Below are 8,481 nucleotides of genomic sequence, written 5' to 3'. Positions count from 1 at the left end.
AGGGGCTCCCTGTTAGGTCATCAAGCTCAGTGCTGGATACTGGGAACTCCCCATGATCATGCGCACTATAGCAGAGGGCTAAAGGTTAAATAAAACCGCACACTCTCGAAGGAATCATCTTCTCGAGAGCAGACGGAGAGGATAGGGGCACATTCTAAAGGAGGAAATCGATTCCGTCCTGCAGAAAGACGCCATCTCAGAGGTCCCTGTCAACCAGTCTCTTAACGGGTTCCCCGCTATTTTCTGGTGAAAAGACAGGGGGCGGGCTTCGCCCATTCAAACCTCAGAGCCCCGACTCGATTTTGATGACTTTGGCTTCAAAATGCTGACACCGCCAGTCCTACTAAGCTTACTCCGCGAAGGGGACTGGCGCACGTTAAATGGACCTACAGAACACATACATTCAAGGTCCAAACTACCCCCCCGCACAGGAAAAAATTCTGCGCTTCGGGTTCAAAGGGAGAGTACGAATACAACGTCCTCCCGTTCGGACTGTCCCTGAGTCCGAGAGTCTCTGTGAAGGTTACAGCCACGGCTATAAGCTCCACTATGACAACAGGACATTCGTCTAGCAGCGTGCATAGACGACTGGCTCCTGTCAACAGACTCGCCACAGGAGGCGCTGTTGCACACTCAACGAGTGCTCAACCACCTCCACTCTCTAGGGTTCCGAGTGAACCAGGAGAAGAGCGTGTTAACGCCGACACAGTCTATAGACTTCATCGGTATAACGCTGGACTCGATTTCTTTCACGGCTCGTCCGAGCCAAGAAAGAATAGAGGCGATAATACAGTCCACGGCATCATTCAAAAGGGATCGCTCGATTCCTTTTCATGCATGCCTGCGGATGGCGGGGCTTATGGCCTCGGTGGTTTACATAATACGCCTAGCCAGGCTAAAATATGAGACCTTTTCAACAGTGGATGAATGCGTTACGCATACCCATGCACCGTCGCCGCCAGAGGGTAACAGTGACGTCACAATGCGTGCTAGCACTGAAATGGTGGGCGGACAGACGAGCCCTCTCAGAAGGCGTCCCTATGGGCAGACCTCTGACCAGGAAAGTCGTCACCACAGACGCCAGCATGTCTGGCTGGGGAGCCACATTGGAGGGCACTACAGCCAGAGGACTGTGGACAGGACAACTACTGTGCTTTATAAATAAAGTTGAGTTGAGTCCTGCCACATCAATTATCTGGAGTTGATGGCGGTGTTCCTCGCACTGAGGTGCTTCGAACCGCGCATCCAAGGTTGCCACGTCCTGGTCAGGACAGACAACACGACAACGATGTGCTACATCAACAAGCAAGGGGGACTCAGGTCCCCCCGCTTGCACCAACTGGCTCAGAAACTCACGTTGCGGTGCAACGCTCGTCTCTTGTCCATTACAGCGTGCCACGTCCCGGGTGTTCTAAACACAGGAGCGGACCTGCTGTCCAGGGGAGACCTCCGATACGCAGACTGGTCACTACACCCCGAGGTAGCAAACCAGATCTGGGGCAGGTTCGGAGCGCCCGAGGTAGACTTGTTCGCCTCAGAGCAGGACACGGAATGTCCTCTCTTCTTCGCCATAAGAGGACCATCGACATTGGGACTAGACGCTCTAGCTCACCAATGGCCCAGGTCCCTTCTCTACGCCTTCCCTTCACTGAGTCTCATTCTCCATACTCTGAACAGAGTGAGGACTCAGGGTCTGACGCTACTTCTAGTAGCACCAGCCTGGGGCGTGTGGAGGACGGAGATAGCTCCCCTCCTCTACAGCCGACCATGGAAGCTCCCTCTACGAGCGGATCTCCTCACGCAGGCGAAAGGAGAGATCTTCCACCCTTGCCCCAGGGACCTAGACCTATGGGTCTGGCCCGTGAGAGGGTGATGCTGACAGAAACCGGCCTCCCTCCGAATGTTATTGCAACAATTCAGAGAGCCAGAGCCCAGTCAACAGCAATACGCTGCGAAACAGCCTGGAGCGTGTTCGGGCGGTGGTGCTTCGAACGACCTAACCAGGTTATCCCCTTCCAAGCTTCAATAGTCGACATCCTGACATTCTTGCAGGAGTTCCTGGATAGAGGTCTAGGCCTCTCTTCAGTGAAAACCCACCTGGCAGCCATCTCGGCTTGCCACGTGGGCATTGACAACCAGACGGTATGGAAACATCTGCTGGTAAAACAGTTTGTGAAGGGCGTACGCAGGGACTGTAAGGTCAACAGGCCCCTGGCCCCCTCCTGGGATCTGTCACTAGTACTCAGGGCTCTAACCAATGAGCCCTTCGAGCCACTGCAGACGGCTGACTTAAAGTTTCTTACTCTTAAGACAGCCCTCCTAGTCGCTCTGACGACCGCTAAGAGGGTCAGCGATCTACATGCACTTTCGACCACTCCAGAGTGCATGAGATTTGACGACAGGTCAACCAAGGTCACCATCAAAGCAAACCCAGCCTTCTTACCAAAGAATGCTTTCTCGGTCTGCGTACCGGTGGACCTACAGGCTTTCCACCCTCCCCCCCTTCGCCACGGAAGAGGACAGGAGGCTGAACCGCCTTTGTCCAGTAAGAGCGCTCCGCGCCTACATGGACAGGACAGGCCCCTACAGGATAGGCCATCAATTGTTCGTATCCTGGGGTGAAAGAACCAGGGGAAAACCTGTCACCAAGGTCACTATCTCCAACTGGATAGTGCAGGCCATTCATCTGGCCTATACCACTCAAGGAATAGAGCCTCCGCTTACGCTAAGGGCTCATTCCACGAGAGGCATGGCAGCATCCTGGGCGCTCCACAGGGGCATCTCGATCCAGGACGTCTGCACAGCAGCGAGCTGGTCCTCCTCCTCGACCTTCGCCACATACTATAACCTAGATGTGGCGGTGCCTTCTATAGCGCACGCGGTCTTGGGAGCAGCCGCACCATAGGTGGACTATAATAAAGTCCACCTTACAGAGCCCCGAAGGGAAGGGGACAAAGTCCCCTCCTCCCTCTATAAACCCAGGCTACCTGGGGTAGTCTCCGCCCTACCCCAATTAGCCACTAAGTGGGACCGGGCCACAAACCTGAGGTTTGTCCCCAGCCCTTAAATTATCCCAAAGTCCTAGGACTCACTGGCTAGTTCTGGATACGGGAGTTCATAAGGTCCCATAAGCGAAGTATTTCGCGAACACAACTTAAAAGAACATGAAGGTTACTTTAGTAACCATGGTTCTTTAAGTAAGTGAGCGAAATACTTCGCTGAACACCCTTCTGTCATGCTCTGTGGCAGAAGGAAATTGTTCGAGTGGCCTGTGACGCAGCAGCTAGGCCTTATATACGCCTAAGGCGCTGGGTGCCTGCGTCACGAGCCTTAAACCCACAGTGCATATAAAATGCCTGTGTGAGTTCATAAATGAATATCTGCACCTCGCTTTCTCAGATCGAAACCTCCCGTAAGCGAAGTATTTCGCTCACTTACTTAAAGAACCATGGTTACTAAAGTAACCTTCATGTTTTCATTGGCCGCAAGCAATAATAATAATAATCTTTATTGTCCCGAAGGATATTTGTCTTCACAATCTGTTCAACAGTTCAACACCCACATCAAAAACAACACAGAGCACATAACACCAAGACAGTACAAAAAACAAAACATGAGGTCCCCACATGCTGTGTACAGAACCATCCTATCGGCGGGGCAGTTTGTTTAATGCCGCGATGGCTGAGGGGACAAAACTCCTACTAAAACGGACCTTTTTCCATGGCAAGGTTCTGTATCTTTGTCCAGATGGCATGAGGTTAAAGAAACGATACAGAGGATGGTCAGTGTCATTTGATATCGAGAGTGCTAGTCGTGTGATGGCGTTATTGTTCATATCAGAAAGTGTGGGTGTAGGAAGTCCGATGATTTTGGAAGCAATACGGGTGATACTGAAAAGTTTGTTCCTGTTAGGCATGGACAGTATGGTGTAGAAACATGCAGAACAGTACAACAGAACAGGTTGAATAATGCTTTTGTACAATAATAGCAGAAGATGAGGAGCAACAGATAATGATCTTAGTTTACGGATTACATGGAGTCTTTGCTGAAAGCGTGACTGGATAGATGTAATGTGTTGATCAAACCTGGTGTTGGCTGTTGGTCATTATACTATACTACTATAATGGCCGGAATGGGTTGAAAAGCAATCACACCTACTGTATGGGTGCTCCTTGAATCACACATGTGACAGAAGTCAGTTGAAGGACTTGCCCAACATGAAGCTGTGAGTGAGATGCCGCGGGTATAGGAGCGTGCTTCACTTCACACCCATCTGCTGCTATATATGATGATAGACAGCACACACACACACACACACACACACACACACACACACACACACACACACACACACACACACACGACCTCCACAGGGACAGCTGTTCCAGACACAAGCCATACAAGACATAAATGATCTATGGTGCCTGAGGAATACTATGCGTCATTGGGTTGCACATGTTGACAGTGGACCCTCCCCCTGCACAAACCTCTCTATTTCCCTGTTTTCTCCCTTTCTTCGAATAGCCTCACTTCGTTCCATAGCAGTCCTCTATGACTTTATGCATGCGTACTAATGATATGCTGAATGTAAGTGATATTTTTTGTTAAAAGGTTAAATCACTATATTCTCATGGTAATCATTTGCTATAGAGTGTTCAGTAACAGGGGTCTCCCTGCCCTAGCCTTTTAAACACTTATTTTAACAAAATAAAATCACTTACCCTACCTTCATGGTCCTTGCAGACTGGACACATATTTCAGAAAACCTATACATAAAAAAAACAGAAAAAACGCAGCAGTGAGCTTGTCCTCATATTTTAGAAACGATACAAAAGTTTTCATAATTCAGAAAACCATGTATAGTCTACAATACGCAAGTGAATACATTAACTCAAGGTTCCAGTTCAGCAGAGCAGTGCACTTTGTAACATAATTAAAAGTCGTCCAGGGGTAAGGAACGCTGCAGGGTACAATTACTTATAACTGCCAATGAGATAACATGAAAGTCAGAGGATCACTGCATGTGTTGGGCAAATTCAAGAACATTTTAAGCCTTAAATGTGTGTGGAATGAATACCCCATACGCAATACCTGTGTACCCATTGTCAGAGTACCCGTTGTACCCGTCTGTATGTCAATGTCCCTTTTATGGCTTCATGGAGATTTACAAATGTTTTATGCCCATATATGGAGTTACGTTGCAGGGCATGCACAATATATGGAGTCCTGGACAGTGTATATTGATGACATAAGGGTCCTCCATATATGGGGAATTGTGTACATACACACACACACACACACACACACACCATATCGTTCGTGACCCCTAATTATTAGGGGTCAAGCCCAAGGGGCTATTGTTTCCGTGAAAATTCAGCCATTTAACAGTTTTGGCAGTGCTATCGTCCTTCACAAAATATGGCAATATGCAGGTAGAGGGCCCTGAGAATCCATCAGGAACTGAACCTCGCACTCATTCATCAAAAGACCTTTGACCTTTAGATCACCTGATGAGTAAATTGTTATGATTTGTTTGATCCACTTTTCAGATTTTTTTTGGCCAAGTCTGTCTGTCCATATGAGCACGGAATGTGCATGGAATGTGATGTATGATGTATTATGAAAGGCGCCGCTCACTTCATAAGAGTGTGATTTTGTACTACTGCAGATCGGCTACTCGATCTCGCCGTTTGCGAGGGCACACACATGGGTGTGCGTTATTACACAGCGAAGCCGCAGAGAAAATTGTTATTGTGAGGGTCTGCTTGGCACTTTTTGGCACATTTTGTTACCCCCCTCAGCGTGTTGCCCTACTCGCAGTGCGTATTGCACGTATACGTAGCGACGGCGCTGGCTCTGCTAGTTACAGATTAGAAATTATGAAGGTCCCACATTTGCTGTTTATCAGTGTCGATACTTTATTTCTAGTTTATTTGATCTATTTGCATGTTTTACAATTTTTTGTCTTATTTTATATTTTGTCATGTTAGTACAATTTATCAGTCTCTGTGGAGCATTATTGGTATATTTCTTTACATTTAAAGTGATCTTTTTATGTCTAATGCTGTATAGAAGTTTGCTGAAGATGTGTGTGCCTTTTTCTCATGCACCTTTGACACTTCTGCTATTATCTGCTATTATCTCCCACTTCAAGCCCAAGCGGATTTGCCTGTGGGATATTTTTGGGCTTGATCCTGTCTTATAGCTGCTTGCAGCTATATTTCTTATTATTATTAAACAATATCATAATAAGAAACACATAAACATAGTACCCATATACAACAACAGCAACAACAAACCAAGCTGCAACAATAAACAAGACAAGCCACGTGAGAACCAAATGTGAAAAATGTATAATAAATATGCAATATAACTTTTACGTTTTTCAAGTTAAATTTATTCAACTTGATTATATATAATATTTTACAATCAATTGATTGTTGATTAACTGTTGCACGCCTCAGTAGTACAACAGCTTTCCAATGTAATGCTTGAATGCCGGGTCTGTTTCTTACCGGTAAACCTTCATGGGAGGGATGAAATTACCATGGCTGTTCTCCCGGTGAATAGTGTTTGTTTTGTATGCATGCTTGATAGTCATGGTCAGGAACATGCAGTATAGTCCACAGAAGTTGCCAATGTATCTTCATTTGCGCTTATTACACTAACAATGGTAATTAGTAGTACACAGGAATGCTGCGGACCGAGAACGTGACAGTCCGCTGTTTATCCAACATGTGTGACTTTTACGATGATAGCGAAGTTTGACATGTGCCATACGTCAGACGTCCTTCAAGCCATACTGTACATGAAGGAAAACCTCATTGGATGTGTGACACCATTACATGGCACGATGATGCTTTGTATGCATGGCAGCTCCATGTTCCGCAGTGGTTATATACAGTATCATAATCCATCTGACATTAAACTAGAAAGTATCCATTCCAGATTAATAATTTGCATCAAATAGAGATTCTCACTGGCTCTGTGCACCATCCTGACACCTGTTTCCTGCCGATGGCCATATTTCACAGACGTAGATTTTTTAATGGGCCATTGATTTGGCAGACACGAACGAAAACAAAGTGGAAATGCATTCTTAACCATTTATATGGTACTTTTGAGCCCACTAAGCTTGTCTGGGAAGGATGTTGCATATAATTAATTTCTCATTGTTTGTGTTAGAAAGGGTCATTCAGGTTAATTGAGTCTTACTTCAAAATCCTGGCTGGGAGCCACACATCCAGTCTTTACTGTATATCCATTTTAATTAATATAAAAGGAGTAGGCAGGCAGCCTTGCCAAGCCCTAATGATGGGCGAACGCTGTGTAAACAACAACAAAGGATGGCCCTGTTCAACTGCATGGGCTATATTAGCGCAACATATTGGCTAATCGGACTGTGGCTGTCACTGCGGCTCCCTTTTGGTCACTGACAGACAGGCTACTCGAGTGAACAGAGTGGAGGGGTGAAGATAACCTCCAAAACAAAGCCGTTGGGGTATTGGCTGCTTGAGTGTTTGCTAGGCATGTCAGGAACTCAGGATAGGGGCCTGCTTTTGCTCTATTTCACTTTGAAGTGCAGAACGGTATCTGCAGAGATAGTAAACACAAATTAAGGATGCTTTACCGATGAATATTTACAAATAAAACCGGTAATTATCCATATGTTTTTGGTTCACAGCTTCTCGTCCTGTCAACTTCTCCTACTCCTGGTACATTAGCTGCATGACACACCCAAACGCCCCTATCTATGTGGAAGATACATGTTATGGTCGAGGATTGGCAGCAGTACACTGATGTACATTAACTCCCAGTTGTTTGGCTTGTGCTGTTTTATTTCAGCAATAAATTCATGACCCTGCTTGCAGCAATGCATGGCTGCGTATTGTAATCTTAAGAGTCATAATAAACTTTATTGTCACATAGGAGGAGCATGAGGAGAAAAACATGTACCAGATACATGTAGTATGTAAATGGTGTGCGTTTGTGTTCTTAACATAACGATAAATAAAGACTTTGAGAGAACCCTGACCCGAAGACGCCAGGTTACACTTTTTATGAAAAAGGTCAAAGGTCACAATCAAGTTCAAAATTGAGAACAGATGAGTGTTTTTGTGAAGCGGCCAAGATATGATGAAGAAGAGATGTTTGCGCAGGCAGGGGTTTTCAATGTTTTCCGGAGTTAGGTCGCAGGGGCAACAGCTCCAGCAGAGAGCAACATTAGTAATGTCAACTGGCAATCGCTTGAGATGACTATATGTCAAACCTGTGAGAAGGGTGGTGGTGGTGGGGGATGAGTCAAAAGTGAATCAAGTCAATCACGTGATCCAAGTCAAGTCAACCACTGACCAAAATTAATCAATCTAGTAGTTAAGCAGTTCATTTAATAATTTGAAAATGAGGGGGCACGGTGGCACAGTTGGTAGTGCTGTTGCCTCACAGCTAGAAGGTCCCCCCCCCACCCCACCCTCCCACTCC

The sequence above is a fragment of the Protomyctophum bolini genome (assembly GCF_963924005.1).
Source record: "Protomyctophum bolini genome assembly, chromosome: 7".
Classification (NCBI taxonomy): Eukaryota; Metazoa; Chordata; class Actinopteri; order Myctophiformes; family Myctophidae; genus Protomyctophum; species Protomyctophum bolini.
This window is presented reverse-complemented; position numbering follows the sequence as displayed.